Source organism: Oxyura jamaicensis, chromosome 1 (assembly GCF_011077185.1).
Source record: "Oxyura jamaicensis isolate SHBP4307 breed ruddy duck chromosome 1, BPBGC_Ojam_1.0, whole genome shotgun sequence".
NCBI classification, from domain to species: Eukaryota; Metazoa; Chordata; class Aves; order Anseriformes; family Anatidae; genus Oxyura; species Oxyura jamaicensis.
The window spans coordinates 54,703,523-54,721,489 of record NC_048893.1 but is presented as its reverse complement, the minus strand read 5'-3'; the positions used below and the strand labels follow the sequence as shown (position 1 = coordinate 54,721,489).

General features: G+C 39.7%; 1 long non-coding RNA gene across 1 annotated transcript in view; it reads right to left on the bottom strand.

Annotated features, from left to right (window-relative positions):
* Window positions 1-1,204: 1,204 nt before the first annotated feature.
* LOC118172915 overlaps window positions 1,205-17,967 on the bottom strand; it is an 82,331-nt gene continuing 65,568 nt past the window's right edge. Inside the window, exon 3 of the long non-coding RNA XR_004754044.1 lies at window positions 1,205-1,797. This is a non-coding gene — a long non-coding RNA (uncharacterized LOC118172915). The remainder of the gene's footprint in view (window positions 1,798-17,967) is intronic.

Below are 17,967 nucleotides of genomic sequence, written 5' to 3'. Positions count from 1 at the left end.
GCTAGCAGATACCCATAAGGCTTTCTCTACAGATCACATTATAGACAACTGTACAGTGTGAGAAAATCAGGAAGGCACTTGTCATTGTGGTTATCGTGCTCCTAGAAGTCCCACACAATATTAGAGCTCAACAATATACAAATACGTGGTAAGACTCTTTCCTCAAAGGACTTGGCCCATCATGCATATGATCCCTGCTATAAAAACCTCACCTGTGTCATTCGCACCAGGCTCCTGGAGTCTGTCTGCGATGCATGGTTGAAAGTCCAGCTATGAATGTATTTGGTACCGATGATCTCCAAGATTGCCAAGGCCTAGATAAAAGTCTACTGGCAGCTCACCCGCTCTGAACATGCACATCTCCAGTTCTCTATCCTCAATCCAGACAGCAGGCTCAGGCCCAGCTGGCAATGGTCCCAGTCTCAGATATCTTCATATTGGTCACACAGTATGTTCAGCAAAGCCCACTTTCTTTCCCTATCCTTCATTCTTTTCTCTTTGCAGAGGGTGCTGCCCAAATCCCTCCAGCTAAAGTTCTTCACATTTGCAGAAATAAGAGCATCAGCTCAAGCGCCCACTTGATACTAGCAGAAGGCTCCACCATTCTCAAAAGAGTTGTCCTCTGTCAGTTCAGGCTGGAGGGGTGGTTTTTGGCATGCCCCAGAGATGATAAGCACTATCTTCTTGGTACACTCCATGCAGCATTGTTCAGTCCACTTTTTGGGATGGCAAGAGATGGAAGAGGATCCTGGTTTGTTCTGCCTAACGTGGTATACCTATTCTAATAATTTGATGGGGAACCATTGTTCAGGAGCATGAGCTTATATAGTTTTCACTGAAGTACAGTACTGCCATGTAGTTTAATTTTATTCTGTTTATCATATACATAAATACATGACTTCTGTTTATTTCCAACAAGGTAAGGTGTTAGAAAAACATGTCAAAATAATATGCTATTGAAAAAGCTGAAAAAGACATGTATTTAATTTTCAGATTACAAAAGTGCACTTGATACTGTGGACTATTACATGGTAAATTTTGGTTTCTAAAAATCCAGGCATTATATTTTTTAAACTTCTATCAAAGTATGTTGCAAAGATACTTTTAATGACAGATGTAGTACAAGAAGCTTAGCATGATATGGGATCCTTGACATAAATGTTTCATAAAGATGTTTCATAAAAATGTTTCATAAAGATGTCGTGCATATTCACTACAGCAAACATCTGTCCCAAATGTGAGTGAGAGTAGAAGATGTCTCTGCAGTTGTAGAAGATTGACATTCCATCCCAGAAACACACACAAATGAAAAAGAAAAAAAAAAAAAAAAAAAAGTACTTCTCCCCATTCTGGAAAGGAGGGCAGTATGAAGCACTTAGCTTGGGGCAAAAGGGACCTATAAACCAAGCAGCTACAGCAAATGTAATAACAAATGCAGCCAATGGTAGTGGCAGCTGTTACGCAGATGTCTTGGGAGAATCCCAAGCCCCAGTGAGCATATAGGGTGCCATGAAGGCATCTGAGCTTCTGTGGTTAGTGTGGTCAAAAAGTCCTACTATATTACTTTACCGCTTGATTGACAGCTAGGTTTGGTTGGAAGACTATGTTTCAGCAAGCCATACATTTTGAACAGATGATGGAACAATCTACTTGGATCTTTAATTTGAAGCAGTTTGATGCATCAGACTTGGTTGGTTTCTCTGGCTGTTGGTGATCACTGAACAACGTGTTCTCTGGAGAGCAGGAAGCTGATTAGCTCATTCACACAGCACCAGTCCCCTGATTACACAGTCCCTCCTAGAAAAGAAAAGACAAAAAGAAAAAAAAAAAAAGAAAAAAAAAGGAAAACAAGTGCTTAACAAACAGAACAAAATGGGTGTCTCTTTCTGTGCTAGCCACCTGAGTGTGGTGGGAGTACACACAGACAGGGGGGGATAATTTGTTTGCAGAGTGCGCTGGAAAAACTCAGCAGCAACAAAAGGAGGAAACAACTGAAATGAATCTGCATATTCTGCCTGCTGCCATTTCAAATGCTTCTTTCTTCATGGGGAAAGGGGAGGCTATGCAGAGCCCTCCATGCTGCGATGCTAAATGAATTTTTCCTTATGAAGTCTGAGGGGGAAATGAGGTTGCCACTGACTCCCATCCTCAGCTATTGGAGTGTAATTGTGCCCAGGGCCAGGCAGCTGCTGCCTCCTGCACCTAAATGGAAAGGCAGTGGTGCTTGTAGTTTTAAGGAGGATTTTGACTGAAGCAAAATAAAGCAGTGGCAAAACATACAAACAGAGATAAATGACAAAGCTCTTGATTCTCTCTTACCATTGGAAGGACAAAGAAAAGCTCAGAGATAGCACTCATGGCTGAATCATGCTACAAAAAGACTTCATGGGTCCAAAGGAGATGGGATCAGCTGGTGACAGGAAGGTTAAAAAATAAAGTCAGCAAACCAGGTACTAATTACTAATTACTAAAAAAAAGGGGGGGGGGGGGGAAGGGAAAGGTGCATGTCCCATTTCTTCTCCTTATTGTAATCCAGTGGGACTACCTGTCCTTTTCTTCCCATTTGAGGTTTGCCTATGTAATGCCATGAGGATACAATGTTTGCCCCTTACTGAGCAGGACAGCAGTCCTGTTGAACAAATATCCATCCCTGAAAGTGCCACACAGTCCAGTAATACTCTGTTTAAACTACTCTTTGAAAATACATGAATTTCTCTGCTGTGTCATGCCGTGCCATGTGTCCGTGTTGCAGAGGCTTTGAGGAACCCTCTGGGAATGTGTTAGTTGTGTCTTGTCCAATGTTTTCTTCATTGTGTGTCTCATCTGTCACTCCTGGTTCACCTGCTTCTCACCCAGGACTGAGACTCTGCCCTATCCTCCTCTCTCCAGTTCTTCAGTAACACAAGTAGTGAAGTGCCTCTGAGGCCATGGCAAATACTTTTATAACACTGACCCCTAACCCAAGAGTGTCCTGAGCTACCAGGAGCTGTGTGACAAAATGCTATAGAGATATTCATGACACAATGAATAAGCAGATAATCAAATTTCAGCTTGACCTTGCATCACCTCCCGGTGTCACTGAAGTTGACAAGACCATGACTAAGGAAACATTCCAACAGCACAAGAATGGCCAACAAGAATAAACTTGCAAAAATTTACAAGACAAGACTTTCATCTATCCAACACAACTCACCTTTTCTGTGGGTAGCTTCTGCTGTCATGGACGTACAGGGAAGTAATTTGCCAGTTTCCAGGTGCCACTTTTTGTTGTGGAATGTTACTGGTATAAAAGTCAAACTGCACAACTTTTTCTTAACTTGAATAACAGCTTTGTTGAATAAGGAAACAGGTTTTTTGTTGATGCTGTTTAATCAGGTAATCATAATGCAAGCTGTTTAGTAAAAATTTTGAATAAAATATGAATACCTACTAGCAAAGTGTGCTGTCCTCATAATTACAGAAATTGGCTTATTGGCACATAAGTATTTTGCACCAGGAGTATTGCTTTATTTTTTTTGCCTTTTTTTTTTTTTTTTAATGCCAGAATCACAGCCATTCAAAAAGAGAGAGAAAATTCCTCTTTTAACAAGGATCTGAGGACAAAAGGATTTCTCATATGTTTCCCTTTAACGCATGACATTCATACACTTGCCCTGAGCAGGGATGCTGGCAGTCTGATCACCACTAAAACAATCTAAGAATAGAGAGGTTTTAACCACACTGAGTTAAGTGAACCCTTCTCCATTCTCTATGGTTTGTGCTTCTCCCTAACAAAGTGGCAGGTGATGTGGCTTGGGAAGACATTGTCCAATACCAGCTAAAGCACCTGAGATCAGCTGGGAGCATCTCAAAGTAGAACAATAAATAAATAAATAAATAAATAAATAAATAAATAAATGTTCTTGTTAGTTCTTGCATATTATATGATAACACTGTAGACCAGGAGACTGACAGAAATAGCGAGGTAGATTTTGGATAGATAAATTAACATAAAAATGACTTGTCCTAAATATTAATATCTCTAGAAGTCCATACACCTATGAAAAAGAAAAGAATATGTGTAAGTTGTTCTGGTAATCTCTGTATACAAGATTATTCCTTTACCAGGAATTCTGTACTAAAAAAAAAAAAAAAAAAAAAAAAAAAAGAGAGAGAGAGAGGTTGGTCCACATCGCATTTTCAGACAGAAGCAGCCTGGTCACCAGACTGTCTTCCTGCATTATTTGCTTTTGCATGCTGATATTAGAGAAGTGTGCCTTGAACTGATATTTCTTCTACCCAGAAAAATTGAGAAAACTTCAGGTCATAGAAAATAGAAATACAACTCGTTCCTTTGACTGCCACTATAATCCACTGTATCTCTAGCAGCACCTTGGATCCTTCTCATAGGTTATTGGATTTTAAAAAATAATAAAAAAATAAAAAGAAATTAGTTTGGTCTAAAGAACATGCAGCAACCTCTCAATGGAATTGCTTCTTGCAACCCAGGAAGGAGAAAAATGAAGTCTGGCAGGAGGGATTGGGGAAGGCAACAGCTTACATACAAACCTACTTGGATATGAACTTTGGGGTCTGAATCCATTGCAAGAGGCTAAGCAGATGCAGCTGTTTGGAATAATTTTTCCTACAGATACAGCAATACCTGACTTTTCCTTCTGCTTGAATTCTCCATGTCAACATCCTCCAGCCATGCTGAACACACCAGTCTTTTTGCTGGGGCACTGGCTTTCCAAATCACTGCCATGACATTTATGGAAGAAACTCCCACAGCTCCCATGTCATTTCTTTATTTGCTTTCTGTGACCTTTTCCCAGTCCCTCTCCTTTTCCTCTTCCTATTTTTCTCTCCAAATGGCACTGGTCATCTCTCTGCGCCTAATTATGTTCAAACCACGGTTGTTGCAAAAGCTTCTTCCCCTCGTATCTCCCACCATCTGGAACAGAGTCTTTTTTTCTGTTGTTTCTTTCTGCCTCACTGCCTCTCCATCTACTTTCAAATCTCATTTGAAAACATCTCTGCTCCCATCCCTGTGCCTCTTAATTTCTCTCTCCCTCTGCTATTATGTATTATTTAACTTTGATAAGTACCTTGGGAAGCCATTTGTATGAAACAAATCCTACTAAATAAAGCTGTATTTGACTGTCAGCCGAGCTTACCCAAACTATTTGCTTTCCCACTTGATCTTTGGTAAACAGTTGACCCCCTCTGTGCTGATGAAGAAGAGATTATGCTGATGGCCACTCAGCAGTTGGGAAGATGAGGGACGTGGTGCTGCCCTGCAGATCTGCGAGTAACAGAGAGGCTGCTCTGAGACAGAGCCCTTCAGGCAGAGGGCACCTCACCAAGAGGAGCAGGAGCAGCCCCTGGGAAACCTGGGGGATGGCAAGGGCGCAGTGCAAATTGCTAAGAAATTGCAAGGGTTATTAACCACCAAGGGTCATTGATGAGCTGTGCTTTTATTAGATGTCATGTACAAGTGTAAATACCCGAGGCAGACACCTAGTGCAAGGTACATATCTGAGGCACGAAGGGCTGCAACAAAACTACCAAAGCAATGGCACAAACAGGCTTGGGAGAAGCCAGCTGAGGGTAAAGAGTAATCCTCTTAACCCTGAAGTGCAGAGTCAGGAGAGGTGCACAGAGAGCAGCTCTACAGCTACATGTAGGAGGGGGGGATTGTTTGCTCCTGTTTGTTGGCTCTGCTCAACAAACTGCTTTCCTCTAGCTGTTAACTGTAAAAAAATAAAGAAGAAAAAAAAAAGAAATTATTAAAAAAAAAAAAAAAAAAACAAAAATGAACAAACAAACAAACAAAAAATGTGTTTGGTGGTCTTCTGGCATTTAGTGAGACAGATACCATTTATCAGTAAGCATTTTTTTTCATAACAGTTCTGGATTTTGAAGCAATCCATCCTGCATCTCTTATGTTCTCTGCCCACTTTCTGAAAGGTGCAGGGTTTATTCACAGTAACATAGAAATCCTCAGTGCTGAACTTGCCAGAACCTCTTTGAACACTTTAGTGTTCAAAGCTAGTCCCCAGACAAGGCAGAAGTATTGTGGCATCATCCCCCCCACATCATGGGAAACAGAAGGAGCAGAATCAGTTTGGCTTAAACCTACATCTCCAACAGAAATTTGTGCTGAAGGCTAACACACATCTTACCAGGGGAGACAACGGTACCATATAGCTTACTGGTTTAGTCAAAAATAGTCTCTACCCAGAGGATCTGCAGAGCAAGTAACACTGATAAACTGATTAGAAACTAATTCTGGATAATAATCACTCTTTTGAGAAAATAAACTTGTTCCTGAAAAAATTAAGAGTAAAGGAGGTTAAATTTATTGAATAAATAATTTGCTATGAATTATTCACTCAGCTTTAGTGCTTATAGCTATTACATTAAAATATTCCCCTATTTAACATATAATGCAAACTAATAACAATTAAAGTCAGCAGTGGTGGAATGCTCTCAGTGGGCCACACTGCAGACTGCTATGCAGCTTAGCCACAGTGAAATGGCCATTTATTAATCTGCCAACATATGCGGCCTAATTGGCTATTTACAGCCATTAGCCAATCCAAGTGAAGGGATTTACATAGAAACAGTGCAGTTACTTTTAACTATTGTGAAAAATCTGTTTATTCTGGACTCGCAGACTGGCCGTGACAACCAGACCTTCCACTGCTTAATTGTAATTCTCCCAAGCAGACACACAGAATTAACCCTCACATCCATTAAAAGCAGCTGAGAAATTCCTCTCGATTTGAGAAAAGTCAACACTTTACCTGAAGTTTCACCCTGCTCTTAGGTGATACTATATGGTTTGACCAAAATGGGCCAAGAGATGGATGAAATTTAGGCCTTTTAGTCAGTGCTTTGGCCTACTTCTATTGAACCTACATAGTAGCTCTGAGTCCTGTCAATATTAATTCTTTTCAGCTAGCTTTAAAACTCATTAAAATCAGTCCTGCACTGGGCAGTCAAATAGGCATCAGCCTCATCACCCCTTCTAGTGTCCATGAAGGGACAGACAAAGGGAGCTGAGCTGAGGGCTGAGCTCTTTAAATCCTATTCTGTCAGATTAAAAATAATAATAATAAAATATAATATATATATATATTGCAACTTGTGCAGAGGGGAGGGCAAAAGACTTCCTAAATTAAACTGTTGTGTAGATGCCAAAGGTAACTTGAGTCCATCTTTTTTGTACCAATGTCTGGATATTGGTTGAGAGAGAGCAGAGCCCTGATGCATCTTTGTATGTTTACTCTGGTGTTCCTGGTTTAGCTCGGATTTGCCTCATCCACTAAAAAAAACAAGGCTAAAGGAATTTATTTCCTGCAAAAATGTCGGCCTTTCAGGTTCCAAGTTTATTTAGCTCAAGATGTGGTAATTACCAGCACATAAACAGGAAGTATACCCTCTAGTACTAATCTACTTAATAGAAGTTTATTGGATAACATTGACCATAACAATAACTAAAGCAGATATATGGCCTCATTAAACGAGGTTTAGTCTTCAACATCCACAAGTCTATCTAGCAGCTTTAGTGCAAGTTTTATCCCTCCTCTTCAGTACTTTACAGCCTTTTGTCCTTCCCTGCCTCTTCTCCAGGTCCTGGTACTTGCTGTTGTGATGTTACAACAACACTTCAGCTATCTAAAAATACAGCACTAATAAAAGTGCTGTGAATAAAGGAACATAAGTTCTCACTTCATCATTCCAGCTTCTTGCCTTGATCTATCTAACCACTTCACATTTCCCTTGCTGGGTACTCTTTTGCTTAGCAACCATCCCTCTCTTCAGAAGCAAGTGGAAAAAAAAAATACTTTCCTTGTTGATAGGCACACAAAAAATGTTATAATAGCCAATTTGGACCACCTAATCTTAAAAAGAGCACAAAGCAGTGACTAGAGGGATAGACCTTGGACACAAAGATCAGCTCCTTATTCTCATAGGCTTTGTGTGAAACCACAGCAGATAAGTGCCTAAACAGTTCTGGACATAACAGCTTTTGTTTCTCTTTGCCTCAGTTCCTCATTTTTAGAACATAAATAAGTTTCCCACATCCATAAGTGGATTATGAGCATAAATATATGAGACTTTCAGATAACACTGTTTAGAGAGTCAAGAAATTGCTATAGGTGATTTATTATCCTGTTGTTGTTTTTGTTTGTTTGTTTGTTTTTCAGTGGCTATTATCACGTTCTTCAGGCATGATACATAAGGGGGAAATAAATATTTTTTTTTCTACAAGAGCTTCATCTTAGTTTTTGTTGTTGCTTCACAACCTGAAATATAAATTCAGATCCCTTACTGTGTTCTCTCTGTTGTACCTGGGCATTTTTCTAAGTCATAGGGGTAACCTTTCTTTAATTTAATCATTTTTCATTAATATCCTGGAGCAGTGAGTTCTGCCACTCTTTTTTTTCTGTTTTGCAGTGGTAAATGTTTTGCTTTCCAAATTTGCAAACTATCTTTTTATCTTTGTATACAAACCTGCCTTTGTAACTTGTTTAATTGGCATCTTGGTATTTTGTTTAATTTCGTCTAACCTACTTAGTGAAGACAACCTTTCCTTTGTTTAAAATTATGTTTGCTTAGCTAATTTTATTTACAAATCCAATCTTACTGCAAGTTTTGAGCAAAGCTCTATTTTTGTTTTCTTTACTCCAAGGAGTCCCAGTCTACCACTTGCACATAAATGCCATTCATTTTTGAGACAAGTAGTATCTCAGGGTTCAACACATCATTTTAGACAGGGCTACTAGAACTAAACCACATCCAGGGGGATACACCATTTGTGCATATAGCACTGTAATAGCTCCAGTAATATTTTCTAACCCATACGTCACACTCCCTAATGTCTAGGTTGGCTTTTATAAATCACTGATCTGTGGGGAAAATAATTCTTCACTGCATCATCTGTGCTGATGCTGAAATGCTTGCAGTTAGGTGGTTCTAGTTTATTTATCCAGGAGCCTCTTCTGATTGTCTGTGGATTTTCTGGCTCTGATGCTGTGTGAGCACACTCACCCCTCCCTGCAGCCCCTAAAGGCAGCAGGGCAGGATGAATAGGAGATCCTTGCTCAGTGTGCACATGTGCTCTTTTCCCCCTCTCCTGAATTATGGCGAGAGGTAGTCACTGCTGGAGATTGTCAGCTGCAGCTTTTTTTGAGCAACAAAATCTGCTAATTGCATTGTTTGCACTAGACCACCAAAGTAAAAAAATAAAAAAATAATTAAAAAAAATGCCAACAACACAAAGCTGAGCTCTTTCTCAAAAGGAGCATTAAGAGGCAAAAAAAAAAGGAGTTCATTAAAGCAAAGTAATATCCTAAATAAAGCTAATGCACTCTCTCCTGTTCCAATGAGCTTCATGAATAATGGATAAACAAAGCTTCATCTGCTTTAATTAATCTGGTTTCAAAATTAATTTGACCAACACAGAATTAGCAGTCAATTTAAAGCGTTGGTTGCTCAACAGGTTCAGGATATACAAAGAGACTGGGTTAGCAGAAAGTGCTGCAAACAGCAAAGGGCAATATTTTATTCCCTAAAGTAAAAAGCTTGGTTAATTAACAAACAGCTAAGGTACAGGGTGCATTTTTCTTGCCAAATACTAGTTTTACTCTGATGTTTTACTGAAAATTTAGGCTCTTCGGACCAGATCTTCTTGCTTGTTCCAAAAAAAAATCCTGAATTTCCTTTAATAGAACTTGTCCTCTTCTGGAGAGTCCTGTATTGATGTAGAATTGATGCTGCTGCCTTTTTTTAATGCAGTCCCTTCTTCTGAAGCACAGACGTGGTTCAGTGAGCAAAGCATTGCATAGCTGCTGTGTGGCAGATGCCCTCACTTGGTGTAGGTTGTCCCTCTATGTGGCAGGCTTGATGACACACTGAAGCCACTGCCAGCCTCCTCTGTTTTAAAATATTTGTGAAACCTTATTTCTCTGTCATTAGGAAATTGAAATGAAAAGCACTCCTGTAGTTTTGATCATCTCTGGAGCTCTACTTAGTCTTTATCCTGCTCAGCAAAACTCTTGTGACTATCTCCCCAGCAGCCAAGGGATCCTTTAGTACAAAGGTGGCTCAGCTCTTTCCCCTGGCCTTGTTCCCAACATGGATGATTTAGGCAGACTGAAGATCCCATAACTTTTTCATTGTGTTTAAATGATTCCCCATTCAAGTTAGACATATCGTTTGCTTCTAAATTAGCTTTGTACCACAGCACAGGCATAAGCCTGTTTTCATGAAGTAAAAGATCCAGTAGTTATATTGGTTAGGGCTCACTGATACTGAAGAGGCAATCTACCTAAAGCATAAAAAGCATTGTATCAGTGCTTAAAAGCTTCGCGTATTTTTAAAGTTTGCACCAAGACTGGTTTCTCAGCCAGTATAAATCAGTGTACTTTCCTTGACTTCACTGGCCTTGTGCTGATATATAAGGTTATTCTTTAGCAGTCAGAAAAAAAAAAAAAAAAAAAAAAAAAAAAGTTTCTGTTTGTGCCATGCTCCAATTACCAGGTATGCAGCTTTGTATGGGTTTTGCCTTGTAATTGTATAAGATGAAACTGTTGTTATTTGGGCCATTGCTATATAGTGTCCTTCAGAAAAGGGGACTGATTGCATCCTTTAAATTCTTTCATGCAGTTGATCTCAATCTTTGGTGATAGAGTCTGGAGAAGAGATGAAATTCAGAGAAATGAATTGCTTTAGATTATTTTTGTCCTAAGTAAGCACACAGGAATGACTTGCTCTTGCAGATGTAGAAGAAACACTTGAAACTGATGAACCCTTATTTACCTTGATGCTTTTGGGAGAGGATTTAAATAAGTGAAATCTGTACAGTAATGTTATACTAAGGCTGGCAGACTACAATACCAAGACTGCATTTCTTCAAAGTCATTTTTCTACAAATGCATATGCTTCTTTCATAAGAAAACAAAAATGAAAATTTTCAATTTTTCAGTGTAATTGTCACAAAGCATTAGGATCCTCCAGAGACTGGACAAAGCAATATATTTTCACTAAAATAAACACATAAACTGTTTCTGACTGGTTTGTCCCAAGTAATTTGGGCAAGGGATACTGGGAAAGAAGTTTGAAAGAAGTTAAAATTGCTCTGAAGTAGACTGAGTTTGTGCCTCCTCTAAGTCACTTGAAAATTAGAGAGGCAATCTCAAAGCTGTTTGAGCACCTGTTCTAAACGTGTCCTCATAAATGATGAAAAATGACACTGCTTGGAGGGTGCCTTCCTTTAAAGCTGTATCAACTCATTCCCATTTCCAAAAAAGAGACAGAGTCTACAGCTGTTGTTCCTGTTGCAGCACTCCTTGGAGTTCCCACTGAGCTCCAAGGTCCCAGGCAAACATGTTCTTAACTGAGGGGACCCCAGTGACAACTATCCAGTTTACTATTCATGCTCTCTGATATATCTGAGGAACTGCCACCTGAAGAACCCTTCTTAGTTATCTTGGCACCTTTTAGGACTGAGCAAATGGGATCTCCGGGAAAACAGCTATGTTTTGCTTTAATCCTGTGGGAAATGTGGTTTGTGTTGTTTTCTTGCATGTGAGCCTTCTTGTCTCTTTTGCAGCGGGAGATAGCCATGCAGAACAAAACAACAGCGTTGCAATCTGAAGATTTCTCAAACTCCAGTGGCCCTCAAAAGTCCCCCTGTAATGGTCAGCAATAAGCCCTTCTGCCATTTAAGTCAGCTGAGGAGGTTTGAACCATTGTCTCATAGTTGTGTATGTAGGCTGCACTTGTAGTAAGGCTTAGGTGAAAATAGATCATGAAGAAAAATAAATCACTTGCCAGAGTCTTTGCCCTTGTTGAAAACTTCCTAACTATATTTGAAGCAGCACCTGAGCCCTGGTTAGGATTGCTGGCTGAAATAAGCATCAAAAGGACTGATGGAGAATGATTAACATGTGCAAAAGGACAATGCTTAGGAGATCAATTTCCTTAGTGATTCATTGTTGCCATCAGAAAGATGGGGTTGCTAAGGAAATGAAAGTTTATGGCCTCTCCTGCATAGACTTATGGAGCAGAAGAGGTTGTCCATTTCAGATGTGTTCTTCTTGGAACCAACACACAAACACACAGAGTTTTTTCTTGGAGGAGAAATGGTTCTCCATGTCATGTTATGCTTACTTGATGATGTATGTGCTTACAGCCTGTCCCTACAGATTTTCACCCTGGAGAGAGGGGCCCCCTCTGCATAACTATGTCTTGGAGGCAAGGAGCAGATTGCGAAGGAAGGTGAAGTCAATAATGACCTCTTTTCTAGTCATTAAACAGTGTGTGGGGACTGCCAACTCCTCATAAGTGTAAATTTAAAGGGCTTCTCTGCCATCCTGCAGCAATCAGAAGGCCCTCGCGACAGCCACTGATTGGGAATACACAGGGCAGCTGTATTCCTCATGCCTTGTATCAAATAATGAACAACTGCATACTTGTTATCTCAGATCTGTCCCACCAAAACATCACACTTTCCTGGAGCAGAACTAGCATAGCAAGTAAAGCAGCATGAATAAGTGCTTAGAAGGGCTATTCTGCAATTATGGGCTTGTGCAAAACATCCTTCAGCCTTGCCTAGGTAGTGTCCAAGATATAGCAATCAGACAGAGATATATATCCATATATCCAAGATATAGCAATCAGGATAGCAATCAGACAGGACTGGACCCTACTTGGCAGAGCATCATCCATGTCTGCTCCTTCGTAGGAGAAAGTAATGGTACATCTTAAGGACTCAGCTGGTGTTTGCTAATGGTCTCACCAGGCAGAGTTTAAAGCAATCTTCATGGTGTGATCAGTCTATCACTGTTTAATGATGCAGGTTTATTAGCCTGTAAGAGGGCTGAGGGGCCAATGCCTTATCCTGTTCTGGACTCACTAGAAGCTCATACACTTCAGAAAACAGTCACCCAGGTAACATTGTCAAAACCTTTGCCTTTTCTTTGCATGACTGTTGAGGATACAGGAGGAGATTGTAGTGATCTATTATTTGGGAGGTTTGGAGCCCCCTGGAATAATCAGCAACCTTTTTTCAAAGGTCAAAGTACTTTTAAGTCTGGGAACTGACAATGAGTTTCACAGGTTCAGGTACCTGTAAACTGGTCATTTTGAAACACATAGTTTTGATCCATTTCTGATGATTTATCTAAACCTCACTTGAGACTTTACTACAGTGACATCTGACTTCTCTTTCTCATCATTATCCCTGAAAAAGTAGTTACAAATGACTACTGACAGTTGTCTGCTTGTCTGTATTTCTAAGTGCCTGGGTATAAGGTTCAGTTTCATGAACAAGGTAATAGCATTAGATGATCCTTTGCCATGATCTGTGTGTGTAGCTAGCGGCAGCAAATTAAAGGTAAGTTTAGCCATGCCTTAGTGCATGATGGCTGAAAGATCTCATATTAACTCACATTTGCTACAGGGCAGGATATATGCATGAACAATTATGATGACTTAGGAAGTGAGCAGCCCAGACGCCTTTTAAAAATCTAGAGGAGGAATACAGAGCATGTTGAAAAGCCATGAGGTTCCTGTCAACTACTTTAAATGGGTCAATTTCTCTTGTTTTTAGGCCTTGGTCACATATAATTAACTTAAATGTTTTTTGGTCATTTATTTATGCCTAGCTTCCATCTCAGTGTCAGAATATTTGCTTGGATTTTATGCTTGTTCATTCTTTTAAGATCACTCCCTTTGAACTCCTATAAATTAATTATAAACTGTCTTCAGTCTCTTCTTCCAAAATAGTCCGTCCTTCTAATGATAAGTGGCAGCTTCTTCAAGGCTCATCAAAGTTTTTCTTGCAAATTAAATAACAGTATTGTCATTAACACCGGAGCTTAGGTAAAACTGATAGGGAGCTGTCGTAGGTCTTGAGGGCCTGTGGAGTTTTCCTGGGACCATCTTGGGTACATAAGAAAAAATAATGTTGCAGAGAAAGGCTAGGTTTAAAGAACTAAGCCAAGGTTTTGCTGGTGTGTTAAGGGAAAGCCAAGAGGGAGAAGCCACTTCATTGTCCATAGATAGTTGATAGGGACAGTAATGCTGAGGGAGTCACTCAGGCTATTCATAAACTCTATATGGGAAAGTTTCCATGGGACTGTAGTAAGAAATTCCCTGATGGTCTATCCACCAGAACTGACAACTTCTGGTGGACTTCTGAGTAGCCTATTTAAGCAGCAGGAGCATCCCATGAAAGGGAAGTAGCAAAGTAATAAAGATATAAATAGCCTGGGTGCAGAGAAGATAGATGAAGTAGGAAAAAGGAAACTAAAATCAAGCCAAAGAAATTAGTGCATTAGATAAAATATGCTCCGTTTTACTTTTCCTACACTTGATGAAATGTCAAATGTCTGTGCAGTACAGCAGACACCTCCAGCTGAACAATCTGGCAACTTGTCCTTGACTTGAGGAGAGAAAGTTTCAAAAGTAGTTTGTTCTTGGACTCATGCCACCTTGCTCTGATTCCTCCTGGGAAGCCAAATCAGGTGACTGACAAGGTCAGTAAGACTTTGATGTAAAATTCTTGCAATTTCCAAACTTCACCTGCTACCGTGGCACTGAATTTGCTCTCATGCACAGCAACAAGGCTTTGTATTTTTCTCACTCTGTCCCCTGCAGTAGATGGTGTGGGCAATAAACTGGGAGGAGACACAGGCAGGGCATCTGACCCAACCTAACAAAGGACTGTTCCATGCCGTATGACATTGTACTCAGCAATAAAAGCTCAAGGAAAAGAGGAAGGGGAGAATGTTCATACGGTATTTGTCTTCCCAAGCATTAGCATGCTGAAGCTCCTGCTTTCCAGGAAGTAGCTAAACATTTGCCTGATGATGGGAAGTAATGAATACATTCTTCCTTTGCTTTGCTTGTACATGCAGCTTTTGCTTCACCTATTAAACTGTCTTCATCTTCACCCATGAGTCTTCTCACCTTCCTTCTATTTTCTCCATGTCCCACAGGATACAGGAGTGAGTGCACCGTAAAAATGCCAGACCTTCACAGAGACCAGCCAACATGCTGCTCAAAGGACACTAACCATGAGAGTCAACTGAAATGAGCTGTCACAAGAACAAGCTGGTACAGCCTTTCCTTGTTCTTCCTTTGTATTTTAACCTAAGAAGATTTTTCTTTCACATTCACATGTCCTGCCAAGCAGATGAATACATAGCCGTTCATAGGGAGCAGTTCAAGCTTCCAAAATTATTTAAAAGGATCTCTTCCAGTTCTACAGGACCAAGCATCCACTAAGAGGTACCATTCCATTTTGGTGGTCTGAACTATGGATCAGCCACTGCTCCTGGATTTCTCTCAGGCTTACATTAGATCAACCACGTTTAGCAATTTTAGTGCCAGCTATTTCACAGTGATTTGCTGTGAACGAGTTGATGTGAAACATGACATGTCTTTGTTTGGATCTTTAGACAGTTCAAAAGACGATTCTTTTAGGTTGTTGTTATTGATTTACTGTCCTAAGAGTTATTTAGCAGGGTCAAGTCATGAGCAAAATTCAAATGAGATAATTTTGCTCTCTCCAAATTTGCAATCCTCAACCTCAAATTCAAACTTGAAAATGAATGAATTAAATAGATTCCAGACATTCTCCTTTGAGGTCAGTCTGGGAGTAGTTCTTGTTTGTCTAGAGGCATTTCAGCCTTTTACACACTAAGGTGTGTATGAGGCCTTCCTAGGTCTTTGAGTTTCAAGATTCTATTACCAATTCAGAAGGCCTTGAACATTTTTAGAACTATTATCTTGGTGCTAAAAGACCTAGAAGGTATCTTTGCTTTCTTACTTTTTTTTCCCCACTACCTTCTTTATATTTTTTTGAAACAAAGTGTAAGAGAGCTTGCTATTCTTCTATTCACCTCAGAAAAACTTGTCAAGATTAAGAGTAGCTCCTCTTCTGGTATCTAGCACATCATATGTGCATATCTGCATGAATGCTTCTGGCTGCCCGCCTTTGATGTATTTAGCACTTCAAACTGCTGGGTGGGAAAGACTAGTGTTTGTTTCAAACTGCCTGGCATCAACTTCGTAGGGCCAGGCTCCAGCTGGCTCATGCAGTTACCTCCTTTCTCTGTTTTGAAACATGAGAGAATCCCACACACACTGATCATATCTAAGACAAATAGCCAGAGGCAATACTTTGCTTACATGGTCCTTGCAGACCAGATATAAAAGGTTATATCAACTGACAGTCCCTCTAGAAATGTCCCAACAGGGATTTTCTTACTCCTGCAGTGGTATTCATGGCTCTTGAGCATAGGACTCTTCATCTTCTTCAAATCACTTTGGGACCTACAATATGCCTTTGGATGATGGATGGTTGAATCTACAGGAGGCTGAAACAGAAGCCTTTACCCTGCAATTCCCTCCCTAAAATAAGTACCACTGAAACATCGATACTTTGTGCCTTGCTTCAGTACTGTAAATGATTTGGATGAAATTTGTCTTCATTAACTCCTGGCTGGTTTACTTCTTACATAGTTTATTTTCCAGGTCACACTGAGGAATTTTAACCAATAGAGCCTTACTGGGTGTTATGGGCTTTCTCATAGAAGATCCATGGAACAATCTGGGAGACAAACAAAAAACAAAGCAAACAAAAAACACCTTTGGATAATATATCTCAAACACATAATTGTGACAGGACTCCTAGTCAGGTAGGTATGATGGTGTCTAGTTCTTCTCATAGGAAGCCATCCAAAGAAGATTTAAAAGTTCTTAAACTCAGTGAAGCTGGATATTTTTTGGCTATTAACTAAAACTATTAACTTGTTAACTGAGTAAAAATAGTGTAGGAACAATGCTTATACACAGTGTTCCTGTGATCACTGTGTTTTTGCAGTCAGACACCTGCTTCAATGCTTGGTTTCAACCTGTGCAGTAACACCTGATTTGTAGCTGATTCTGCAGTCTTTCCTGATTCCTGGGATCCCTTTCCATTATGTCCAAGGCCTGGCTGTGGGTCTTTCCCGTGTTCCTCTGAGCTGTCTCACAGTCTCTCCATAAACTATTTCCTATAATTCTCATTTTCTTGACTCCACCTGACTTGTATTTCCTTTTTTGAATGGGCATGAAATGCAAACATTAGACAAATTTACAGAAGACTCTCACCATTCTTGGAAAGGGTTTTAGCCTGAAGGTATTATTTTGCAAATTATCTGACAGAGATGAGGAAAATCACAACTATCGACAAAGATCATATTCCAAAGCCATATTCAAGCCATATTCAAATACGCCATTTGAGGTTGAAGGTATTAACCAGTATAAGCCCTTGTAGAGACAGAGGTCTCATACCCGTCATGACTGTGTACAGATCTAAGCAGCAGTATTTTTTCCTACCAAGGAAAAGAAAAACCCTCAGTGGTTTCTGCAGGTATTTTTTTTTTCTATTCAATAATGTTTTCAGTTTCTTTCTTGAGAGAAACCTCAAGAGTCTATTTATTATATTAAACATCTTCTCAGGACAAGTGAAGACTCTTTTAAGACTGTTTTATACACACCCAATTCAGTTTCTTAATTTGTCCTTCAGCAGAAGCATTTTTTTTAGACTATTATTAATTTAATTCCGACCCTTGTAGGGTCCTCCTCAAAATAAATCTTTGTGGTCCAAGGCTTGTGCTCCTACTCTGGTCTCTGGGGACTTTGTTTCCTAGTAACCAACATCCCTGTACTGGGAGCTCTTGCACATTTTTCACTGTATCTTGAGAAGAAAAAAAAAAAAAAAAAAAAAAAAAAAAAAAAAAAAAAAAACAGTTTTATTCAATAAATAGATTCTGATTCTGACAGCAAAAGTGACCTAGGCATCAAACAGGCAAGCTAGGAAAAAGTGTGCATAGTGTTTCTATATTGAAAAAAAAAAAAGAAAAAAAAAAAAAAAAAGAGGAGCATGAAAGAGGGGTAGTTTGTTGCAAAAGAACTATCAGAAAT